The sequence below is a fragment of the Bombus huntii genome, unplaced genomic scaffold (genome assembly GCF_024542735.1).
Source record: "Bombus huntii isolate Logan2020A unplaced genomic scaffold, iyBomHunt1.1 ctg00000196.1, whole genome shotgun sequence".
Taxonomy (NCBI): domain Eukaryota; kingdom Metazoa; phylum Arthropoda; class Insecta; order Hymenoptera; family Apidae; genus Bombus; species Bombus huntii.
In genome coordinates, this window is record NW_026099428.1 from 1 (window position 1) to 12500 (window position 12500).

The 12500-nt window shown below is 44.9% G+C and overlaps 2 non-coding genes across 2 annotated transcripts; both read right to left on the reverse strand.

Annotated features, from left to right (window-relative positions):
* Positions 1 to 1521: 1521 nt before the first annotated feature.
* Positions 1522 to 1676, reverse strand: LOC126877602 (5.8S ribosomal RNA). The gene has a single exon (XR_007695172.1). It is a non-coding gene; the product is annotated as a 5.8S ribosomal RNA (ribosomal RNA).
* A 3360-nt stretch (positions 1677 to 5036) lies between these two features.
* Positions 5037 to 6959, reverse strand: LOC126877612 (small subunit ribosomal RNA). The gene has a single exon (XR_007695182.1). It is a non-coding gene; the product is annotated as a small subunit ribosomal RNA (ribosomal RNA).
* Positions 6960 to 12500: the final 5541 nt, after the last annotated feature.

Consider the following 12500-nt stretch of genomic DNA (forward strand, 5'->3'; position numbering starts at 1 on the left):
CGTCGGGTGGGTGTGTGTGTTCGGGGACTGGACGACCGGCGCGACGTTAGGATGCGCGGTCCAGCGATAGACGACGAAGAGGCATGGGATGACCAACACTCTCTTTTCTCTATTCTCGAAGCGTCGAATTGCCATAAAAAAAAAAATCACACGCGCGCACGACATAGTCGTACGCGCGTGTATACCTCGTCTCTCTCAAAGTTTTTTTCTCGAGCCTCGCCAAAGGGGATCGTCTTCTTCCTCGTCTACGATCTCTCCGACGACGACGACCGTACGAACAACTTCGTAACGGACTCACATGCGCATCTTCCTCGGGTACAGAAACGCTGCGGAAAACACCTCGAGCTTGTAGTTACAGCAGCACCCGTGTATAGCCGATCTTAGACACACGCTAGTTCGCACACGCGTTACATATATAATATGTAAGATTTCCGACGAACGTGGCTTTTCGGGAGCCAGGCGCGCGGGCAGAGAGATACACGACGACGGGGAAAATTCGTCCCGATACGAGTACGTGTACTCTCCGATCTCCGCGCGACGCTGGGGATCATACCTCCCTAAGTCGTCAGAGCGCTCGAAGAAATCTCGCGTGTGCGTTCCCGGATCTACGGCTGATACTTTCGGGGCTTGTAAAAAAGCACAGAGCGTGTAAAACGCAACGACGACCCATCGATGCGACGGTCCTCGTTGTTGTCAGTCGCTTTCGCGAAGAGACGGAGTGGGCATTCGATCCCTGGGGCTGTACGAGAGTCTTAAGAAAAGACGGTAGATTATGGCAAAGTTTCGCACGCCATCGAGTTTAGGTTTTTTTTTTGGTTCTCTCTTCTCTCCTCTCTCGACCGAGTTCCCATATTTGCTTTCTCTCTCAGTCTCGCCAAATATAATATTCTTTTAAGACGACGTCGGGGGCGCGGACCTTCGTGCGTCGAACACCGGCAAACGTAGCATATATCGCCTGATATGAAAAAAAAATCGGTCACGAGGAGAACACTACGAGTATATACGTTCGATAACCGATACACGAAGCGGTGCATAAGCGGGCGGTCGCCCTCGTAAGGACGACTCACGACGCCGCGAGCACTCACGCAGGTCCGTGACCGGTTCTCTCCGCTCTTATTCGTATCCCTTCGTATACCTTCGTCCGACTCTGAAACGTTCTCTTATAATTTTTAAGAAGAACGACGGCGGGTTGTCAAGGCAAGAAGGGACAGAGAGAGACAGAGGTAGAGTTTCGTAGTCTCCCGTGAACACGATAGATTATATATCGAGCATGCGTACGACTTGCACGGTCTCTGCACGACCGCGACGAACGCCGACGAGCGTCCAACAATCGCTCGTACGTCGCGTATGTTCTCTCCGTCCGCTCTTATTCGTATCCTCGTTCTTGTACCTTCGTCCGACTCTGAAACGTTCTCTTATATAAAGAAGAACGACGGCGGGTTGTTAAGGCAAGAAGGGACAGAGAGAGACAGATACGGAGAGTAACGATACGCAACGCAAGCAGTCTTAGGTTTACGTGAGCAACCCTCAGCCAGGCGTGGTCCAGGAATTGTATCCGTGGACCGCAATGTGCGTTCGAAATGTCGATGTTCATGTGTCCTGCAGTTCACACGTTGACGCGCAATTAGCTGCGTTCTTCATCGACCCACGAGCCAAGTGATCCACCGTTCAGGGTAATCTTTTATAAATTTACAACAGTTCAATACTCAAATGTACTCTTCTCGGTTCTAGCGAAGCCGAGTTCCGTCACGTTCGACCAACGGGAATCGAACGCGCAGAAGTCGCCATAGGATTGACGACACAAAAACGTTCGAAAAAAAAAGAAAACGACGAACGCGCGAAGATACGCGCGTTCGCCGGCCGGGCGTAAAGTACATTATGATATATAACAACCATCGAGATCGAAGCTCCGTTCGTCAGGAAACGACGGGGATATATACACCCGATTCTGAATCCTCTGTACAGCACACGATCTCGCGAACGAGTAAGCACGGTGGCTAGCCCATGTTATATATGTGTTTGATTCTACTCTCTCGTCCAATTATTCAAGAAACAGCGCGCGTGCATCTCTCCATCGTTCGGGTGATAGTAAAGATTCGATGGGATTCGCGCGGCCGTCCGCCTCGAGCGGTCTTTCGTCCCAATATCCAGAAGCAGAGTTTGAAAAACTCTAGCGACGGCACGGGTGTCCGACTCACGACATCGAGGTTTCGAAGCCGGCGATCCCCTCCGAACGGATGGCGACCACGCGACCGACTGAAAGCATGAAAAATCGACGAAAGATAGAACACATCTCCGTTCGGGTGGTGTTTTTTTTTTTAAAAAAAAAAAAAAACAAAAATTCGATGGGACTCGCAGCCATCGTCCTCGCGCGGTCTTTCGTCCCGATATCCAGAAGCAGAGTTTGAAAAACTCTAGCGACGGCACGGGTGTCCGACTCACGACAACGAGGATAGACAGCCGGTCCCCTCCGAACGGGTTATGCGACGATAAACTCGATGAAACTTTAGTCTCGTTCAGGTAGTGTGTGTCTTGTAAATCAAAAATTCGATGGGACTCGCATCCATCGTCCTCGCGCGGTCTTTCGTCCCAACATCCAGAAGCAGAGTTTGAAAAACTCTAGCGACGGCACGGGTGTCCGACTCACGACAACGAGGATAGACAGCCGGTCCCCTCTGAACGGTATATTATATATGAGATGATAGACGACAAACTGGATGAAACTTTAAGTCTCGTTCAGGTAGTGTGTAAATCAAAAATTCGATGGGACTCGCATCCGTCGTCCTCGCGCGGTCTTTCGTCCCGATATCCAGAAGCAGAGTTTGAAAAACTCTAGCGACGGCACGGGTCTCCGACTCACGACAACGAGGAAAGACAGCCGGTCCCCTCTGAACGGTATATTATATGAAACTTTAAGTCTCGTTCAGGTAGTGTTTAAATAAAAAATTCGATGGGACTCGCATCCGTCGTCCTCGCGCGGTCTTTCGTCCCGATATCCAGAAGCAGAGTTTGAAAAACTCTAGCGACGGCACGGGTGTCCGACTCACGACAACGAGGAAAGACAGCCGGTCCCCTCTGAACGGTATATTATATGAAACTTTAAGTCTCGTTCAGGTAGTGTTTAAATAAAAAATTCGATGGGACTCGCATCCGTCGTCCTCGCGCGGTCTTTCGTCCCGATATCCAGAAGCAGAGTTTGAAAAACTCTAGCGACGGCACGGGTGTCCGACTCACGACAACGAGGAAAGACAGCCGGTCCCCTCTGAACGGTATATTATATGAAACTTTAAGTCTCGTTCAGGTAGTGTGTAAGTCAAAAATTCGATGGGACTCGCATCCGTCGTCCTCGCGCGGTCTTTCGTCCCGATATCCAGAAGCAGAGTTTGAAAAACTCTAGCGACGGCACGGGTGTCCGACTCACGACAACGAGGATAGACAGCCGGTCCCCTCTGAACGGTATATAATATGAAACTTTAAGTCTCGTTCAGGTAGTGTGTAAGTCAAAAATTCGATGGGACTCGCATCCGTCGTCCTCGCGCGGTCTTTCGTCCCGATATCCAGAAGCAGAGTTTGAAAAACTCTAGCGACGGCACGGGTGTCCGACTCACGACAACGAGGATAGACAGCCGGTCCCCTCTGAACGGTATATAATATACATTATGCGACGGTAGACGATCAACTAGACGAAACTTTAGTCTCGTTCAGGTGGTGTAAAAAAAATTCGATGGGATACGCACGCACGGCTGTCGTCGTCCTCGAGCGGTCTTTCGTCCCAATATCCAGAAGCAGAGTTTGAAAAACTCTAGCGACGGCACGGGTGTCCGACTCACGACATCGAGGCTTCGAAGCCGGCGGCGTTCCCCTCTGAACGAACTTCGGCTAGACTAGTTACGAATCGTTGCTACACATCGTCTTCATCGTCGTCGTCGTCGACATCGACATCATCATCATATCATCATCATCATCATCATCATCATCGGTCATCGTCGCATAGCGGGCCAACATCCACGCGATGCGTCTTCGTTCTAGGTTACCCGATCCACGAGTATGTTACACGTGGTTTCGTTATTTCGAACGAAACGACATACGAAGAGCACACGCCCTTTGGGTAGGAAGCACGTTTCGAGAACGACGAGAGTTTCGATGAAAGAGACGAGAGAAGTCGACGCAGAAGGTATCCATGGATCTTCGAAGAGAACCTTCGAAGATGTATATCGGTATCCTTTCGCTCTGCGCGACTCGCTACAAGTTCTTTCGCTCTCGTCGACTCGTTCTAGACGCTTCGTTCGATCCCAAAGAGGAGTCTTCGATATGTCCCGTTGCTAGGAGGAGAACAAACGCAACACAGACCACGAAACATAGAAGAGAATAGGCGAGCATGATCACTCCGACACGAGGCACTTTAGAGATTTTCTTATTAGTTTGCATGGACTTTTATATTTCGTTTGTACGGTTTCCACGATGCAAATACGAAATACGAGATCGTGACGGCGGGTCTTTCTGTGTACGGCCTCTCGCAGGCGCCACGACTGCATTTCTCTTTACACCTGGTTTCCATCGTAATTTTTTCGTTTGATATCGAGCCTTAACTTTTGTTGGCTCTTTCGAAGCTAGAGTTCCCTTTTATTAGAATTTCATATATATATATATATATTATATGTTATATGTTTTATTCGGAGACGGCGGGTCTTTCTGTTTACGACCTCACGCAGGCGCCTCGAATAAGTTTCATTCGCATTTCGTTTTTATACTTGTATATATATATCTCTTCATCCCGATGATCGAGAGAGAGTGCCACCTTCTCTTCGTATAATTCCGTAGCTGGAGGGTCGTCTCCTCCTTAAGAATATTTCTATTCGTGCCAACGGAGGTTGCCAAGCTCCCTGGCGTTTTCGTTTGTTAAAGTATATAGCTTGTTAATACGTCGTATATACTTTCGTCGATACAGGAGGAGTACGGCTCCTTACCGACCATTGTGATATATATTTCATAGTTTTTATATGTGTTCAAGTCAAATTCTTTTGGTATCGTATCGTTAATGATCCTTCCGCAGGTTCACCTACGGAAACCTTGTTACGACTTTTACTTCCTCTAAATGATCAAGTTTGGTCATCTTCCCGGTAACATCGGCAATGCTTATCACATTGGCCGCGCACCAGTCCGAAGACCTCACTAAATCATTCAATCGGTAGTAGCGACGGGCGGTGTGTACAAAGGGCAGGGACGTAATCAACGCGAGCTTATGACTCGCGCTTACTGGGAATTCCTCGTTCATGGGGAATAATTGCAAGCCCCAATCCCTAGCACGAAGGAGGTTCAGCGGGTTACCCGGGCCTTTCGGCCAGGGAAAACACGCTGATTCCTTCAGTGTAGCGCGCGTGCGGCCCAGAACATCTAAGGGCATCACAGACCTGTTATTGCTCAATCTCGTGCGGCTAGAAGCCGCCTGTTCCTCTAAGAAGATTTGTTTGTACGTTGGTAGTAAAAACCCACCGACCGAAGCCGGGGGCCTTCGAGATACCATAAGTTACGTCTATTTAGCAGGCTAGAGTCTCGTTCGTTATCGGAATTAACCAGACAAATCGCTCCACCAACTAAGAACGGCCATGCACCACCACCCACCGAATCAAGAAAGAGCTATCAATCTGTCAATCCTTCCGGTGTCCGGGCCTGGTGAGGTTTCCCGTGTTGAGTCAAATTAAGCCGCAGGCTCCACTCCTGGTGGTGCCCTTCCGTCAATTCCTTTAAGTTTCAGCTTTGCAACCATACTTCCCCCGGAACCCAAAAGCTTTGGTTTCCCGGAAGCTGCCCGCCGAGTCATCGGAGGAACTTCGGCGGATCGCTGGCTGGCATCGTTTATGGTTAGAACTAGGGCGGTATCTGATCGCCTTCGAACCTCTAACTTTCGTTCTTGATTAATGAAAACATTTTTGGCAAATGCTTTCGCTTCTGTCCGTCTTGCGACGATCCAAGAATTTCACCTCTAACGTCGCAATACGAATGCCCCCATCTGTCCCTATTAATCATTACCTCGGGGCTCCGAAAACCAACAAAATAGAACCGAGGTCCTATTCCATTATTCCATGCACACAGTATTCAGGCGAAGGTAGCCTGCTTTAAGCACTCTAATTTGTTCAAAGTAAACGTATCGGCCCACCTCGACACTCAGTGAAGAGCACCGCGATGGGATATTAGTTGGACCGCCCGCGAGGAGCTAAGCCCACCGATAGGACGTACCACATAATGCCAGTTAAACACCGCGAGCGGTGAACCGACACTGTGACACACAGATTCAACTACGAGCTTTTTAACCGCAACAACTTTAATATACGCTATTGGAGCTGGAATTACCGCGGCTGCTGGCACCAGACTTGCCCTCCAATTGGTCCTCGTTAAAGGATTTAAAGTGTACTCATTCCGATTACGGGGCCTCGGATGAGTCCCGTATCGTTATTTTTCGTCACTACCTCCCCGTGCCGGGAGTGGGTAATTTGCGCGCCTGCTGCCTTCCTTGGATGTGGTAGCTGTTTCTCAGGCTCCCTCTCCGGAATCGAACCCTGATTCCCCGTTACCCGTTACAACCATGGTAGGCGCAGAACCTACCATCGACAGTTGATAAGGCAGACATTTGAAAGATGCGTCGCCGGTGCTAGATGACCATGCGATCAGCACAAAGTTATTCAGAGTCACCAAAACAAACGATGGACGGACAGACGAGCCATCCGCCACCGATTGGTTTTGATCTAATAAAAGCATTCCTACCATCTCTGGTCGGAATCTGTTTGCATGTATTAGCTCTAGAATTACCACAGTTATCCAAGTAAATGTAGGTATGATCTAAGAAACCATAACTGATTTAATGAGCCATTCGCGGTTTCACCTTAATGCGGCATGTACTGAGACATGCATGGCTTAATCTTTGAGACAAGCATATGACTACTGGCAGGATCAACCAGGGATCTTATTCGTATAACAATTCTTATAAATTTCGTTTAAGTTCTCTTCGTGTCGTAGGTGGGACGTAAGCACCGTACGACGAGACTTTTCGTTCTTAAGATAGATATATCTATAAAATATATCTCCTAGCGACGTTCGAGATACACCCATAGTTCAGTAATAATCTTCGAACGCCGCTCGCAGCCACTTTGTAATTCTCAAACTCCACCTCCTCTCTTCTCTCTCTCTCTCTCTCTCATAGTCTTATATAAAATGTTTAGAATCGTACTTCTAAAGGAACATTTCCATAATGCTGTCTTCGTGTAAAAAGACTTATTAGAATATCTTAGCGGTAAAGCACGTATACGCACCTCACGCTGAACGAACAAGCGCGTATCCCAGTGCGTCGCGCTGGACATACCGTAAGAATATTCTTTCAATCGGTAGAACATTTTCGGCAGAAGACATACTACGCAAAGATAGTACGCTCCTACCGCCTCATCGGATACTTCTGCGAAAGCAGAAGTTTTTATAGAAAGCAGACGGTTATACTCTTTTGAATGAATCGATGCTCAGTTAGTACAAGCACACACGCATCTAACAATTTTTGTTAGAATACGTACACACAGGTCACCAGCTTCCCGACTCAGGGGAACCTTGCCACGATATTTGGTCATTACGTCCAGGACAGCGACCCGCGGCGCAGCAGTGTAGAGAAAAAACCAGAACGAGAACGGAGGAACAGTCGAGAAATAGCGTAAAATACACTAAGACTCGAGGAGCGGTGACTGAATTCTCAACCGAGGCCGTAGAATAGCCACGCGCTCAACGCTGTTCCGACCGAACCGTCCGGCTCGACGTCTCTCTTATAGATACGAAAGCGCCAGCCGGAAGGCCGGCGCCGGCCGGGCTAGCGGCCGCGCGCTTACGGTGCAAAACCTCCGTAGCAACGTACCGTTCGGAAGGGACGCTGGAACTTAGTCTCGCGAACGCTCGATCACTACTATACAAAGCCAATATCCAACCATCGAAATACATTACCAGACGTTTTATTAACATAATAGAAATGCATTTTTACCAAAAAATTAATTTTTTTTTTCACCGAAAAATTGCATCAGTAAACATACTCTTTTATCGAATACGGACAAAAAATAAGTTTATAATCAATTACAATACGTTAAAATAAGTAGAAATATGCAAAAAAATATATACCTTGTAACGTTAATTAACGAAAAAATTAGAAAAATATCCCAGTCGTGTCAGTTCGACGAACGCTAATTTTTTGAAAAAATCGATAAAAATGTTTAATCCCGACGTATTTAATAGAGATAGAACGATTCCCGTAAAAAAATTCATACCTTGTAACGCTTTTAAACGAATAAACTCGAAAAAACTTTTTCGCCCTCGGAATTTTTCTAAGTCCCAACGTACCGGCTCGGAATTTTTCTATGTTCCAACGACCGGTCGTGTCGGTCCAAACGTTTTTATATCCGTCTGCCGACGATATAAACGCTTAATCCCGACGTATTTTATCGAGTTATAACGATTTCTTGAAAAATATTCGTACGTTATAACGCTTTTTAACGAATTAATCGAAAAAGAGTGTTCGGTCCGAAAATTTTCTAAGTACGAACGACCGGCCGCATAGGTCCGTTTTTAAAAATCGTTCTCGGACGGAAATAAACCATTAATCCCGACGTATTTCGTCGAGTTACGTCGATTTATGCAAAAAAATTCATACCTTGTAACGCTTTTTAACGAATAAACTCGAAAAAACTTTTTCGCCCTCGGAATTTTTCTAAGTCCCAACGTACCGGCTCGGAATTTTTCTATGTTCCAACGACCGGTCGTGTCGGTCCAAACGTTTTTATATCCGTCTGCCGACGATATAAACGCTTAATCCCGACGTATTTTATCGAGTTATAACGATTTCTTGAAAAATATTCGTACGTTATAACGCTTTTTAACGAATTAATCGAAAAAGAGTGTTCGGTCCGAAAATTTTCTAAGTACGAACGACCGGCCGCATAGGTCCGTTTTTAAAAATCGTTCTCGGACGGAAATAAACCATTAATCCCGACGTATTTCGTCGAGTTACGTCGATTTATGCAAAAAAATTCATACCTTGTAACGCTTTTTAACGAATAAACTCGAAAAAACTTTTTCGCCCTCGGAATTTTTCTAAGTCCCAACGTACCGGCTCGGAATTTTTCTATGTTCCAACGACCGGTCGTGTCGGTCCAAACGTTTTTATATCCGTCTGCCGACGATATAAACGCTTAATCCCGACGTATTTTATCGAGTTATAACGATTTCTTGAAAAATATTCGTACGTTATAACGCTTTTTAACGAATTAATCGAAAAAGAGTGTTCGGTCCGAAAATTTTCTAAGTACGAACGACCGGCCGCATAGGTCCGTTTTTAAAAATCGTTCTCGGACGGAAATAAACCATTAATCCCGACGTATTTCGTCGAGTTACGTCGATTTATGCAAAAAAATTCATACCTTGTAACGCTTTTTAACGAATAAACTCGAAAAAACTTTTTCGCGCTCGGAATTTTTCTAAGTCCCAACGTACCGGCTCGGAATTTTTCTATGTTCCAACGACCGGTCGTGTCGGTCCAAACGTTTTTATATCCGTCTGCCGACGATATAAACGCTTAATCCCGACGTATTTTATCGAGTTATAACGATTTCTTGAAAAATATTCGTACGTTATAACGCTTTTTAACGAATTAATCGAAAAAGAGTGTTCGGTCCGAAAATTTTCTAAGTACGAACGACCGGCCGCATAGGTCCGTTTTTAAAAATCGTTCTCGGACGGAAATAAACCATTAATCCCGACGTATTTCGTCGAGTTACGTCGATTTATGCAAAAAAATTCATACCTTGTAACGCTTTTTAACGAATAAACTCGAAAAAACTTTTTCGCGCTCGGAATTTTTCTAAGTCCCAACGTACCGGCTCGGAATTTTTCTATGTTCCAACGACCGGTCGTGTCGGTCCAAACGTTTTTATATCCGTCTGCCGACGATATAAACGCTTAATCCCGACGTATTTTATCGAGTTATAACGATTTCTTGAAAAATATTCGTACGTTATAACGCTTTTTAACGAATTAATCGAAAAAGAGTGTTCGGTCCGAAAATTTTCTAAGTACGAACGACCGGCCGCATAGGTCCGTTTTTAAAAATCGTTCTCGGACGGAAATAAACCATTAATCCCGACGTATTTCGTCGAGTTACGTCGATTTATGCAAAAAAATTCATACCTTGTAACGCTTTTTAACGAATAAACTCGAAAAAACTTTTTCGCGCTCGGAATTTTTCTAAGTCCCAACGTACCGGCTCGGAATTTTTCTATGTTCCAACGACCGGTCGTGTCGGTCCAAACGTTTTTATATCCGTCTGCCGACGATATAAACGCTTAATCCCGACGTATTTTATCGAGTTATAACGATTTCTTGAAAAATATTCGTACGTTATAACGCTTTTTAACGAATTAATCGAAAAAGAGTGTTCGGTCCGAAAATTTTCTAAGTACGAACGACCGGCCGCATAGGTCCGTTTTTAAAAATCGTTCTCGGACGGAAATAAACCATTAATCCCGACGTATTTCGTCGAGTTACGTCGATTTATGCAAAAAAATTCATACCTTGTAACGCTTTTTAACGAATAAACTCGAAAAAACTTTTTCGCCCTCGGAATTTTTCTAAGTCCCAACGTACCGGCTCGGAATTTTTCTATGTTCCAACGACCGGTCGTGTCGGTCCAAACGTTTTTATATCCGTCTGCCGACGATATAAACGCTTAATCCCGACGTATTTTATCGAGTTATAACGATTTCTTGAAAAATATTCGTACGTTATAACGCTTTTTAACGAATTAATCGAAAAAGAGTGTTCGGTCCGAAAATTTTCTAAGTACGAACGACCGGCCGCATAGGTCCGTTTTTAAAAATCGTTCTCGGACGGAAATAAACCATTAATCCCGACGTATTTCGTCGAGTTACGTCGATTTATGCAAAAAAATTCATACCTTGTAACGCTTTTTAACGAATAAACTCGAAAAAACTTTTTCGCCCTCGGAATTTTTCTAAGTCCCAACGTACCGGCTCGGAATTTTTCTATGTTCCAACGACCGGTCGTGTCGGTCCAAACGTTTTTATATCCGTCTGCCGACGATATAAACGCTTAATCCCGACGTATTTTATCGAGTTATAACGATTTCTTGAAAAATATTCGTACGTTATAACGCTTTTTAACGAATTAATCGAAAAAGAGTGTTCGGTCCGAAAATTTTCTAAGTACGAACGACCGGCCGCATAGGTCCGTTTTTAAAAATCGTTCTCGGACGGAAATAAACCATTAATCCCGACGTATTTCGTCGAGTTACGTCGATTTATGCAAAAAAATTCATACCTTGTAACGCTTTTTAACGAATAAACTCGAAAAAACTTTTTCGCCCTCGGAATTTTTCTAAGTCCCAACGTACCGGCTCGGAATTTTTCTATGTTCCAACGACCGGTCGTGTCGGTCCAAACGTTTTTATATCCGTCTGCCGACGATATAAACGCTTAATCCCGACGTATTTTATCGAGTTATAACGATTTCTTGAAAAAATATTCGTACGTTATAACGCTTTTTAACGAATTAATCGAAAAAGAGTGTTCGGTCCGAAAATTTTCTAAGTACGAACGACCGGCCGCATAGGTCCGTTTTTAAAAATCGTTCTCGGACGGAAATAAACCATTAATCCCGACGTATTTCGTCGAGTTACGTCGATTTATGCAAAAAAATTCATACCTTGTAACGCTTTTTAACGAATAAACTCGAAAAAACTTTTTCGCCCTCGGAATTTTTCTAAGTCCCAACGTACCGGCTCGGAATTTTTCTATGTTCCAACGACCGGTCGTGTCGGTCCAAACGTTTTTATATCCGTCTGCCGACGATATAAACGCTTAATCCCGACGTATTTTATCGAGTTATAACGATTTCTTGAAAAATATTCGTACCTTCTAACACTTTTTAACGAGTTATTTGGAGGGGATCTTTCGGCCTTTTCGTAGCGGTGCGAAAAAATTCTAAGTTCCAACGTCCCGGTCACGTTGGTCCGGAGGATGAAATTTTTTAAAAAAATAAAGTGAAATCGTTACGTTCGACTAGATTTCGTCGATACGTAACGATTTCACACAAAATTTCGATACGTTATAACGCTTTTTGGCGAGTTATTTCGAGTTGAACATTCGGTACTTTCGTAACGGGGCGAAAAAATTCTAAGTTCCAACGTCCCGGTCACGTTGGTCCGGAGGATGAAATTTTTTAAAAAAATAAAGTGAAATCGCTACTTTCGACTAGATTTCGTCGAAACGTAACGATTTCACGCAAAATTTCGATACGTTATAACGCTTTTTGGCGAGTTATTTCGAGTTGAACTTTCGGTACTTTCGTAACGGTGCGAAAAAATTCTAAGTTCCAACGTCCCGGTCACGTTGGTCCGGAGGATGAAATTTTTTAAAAAAATAAAGTGAAATCGCTACTTTCGACTAGATTTCGTCGAAACG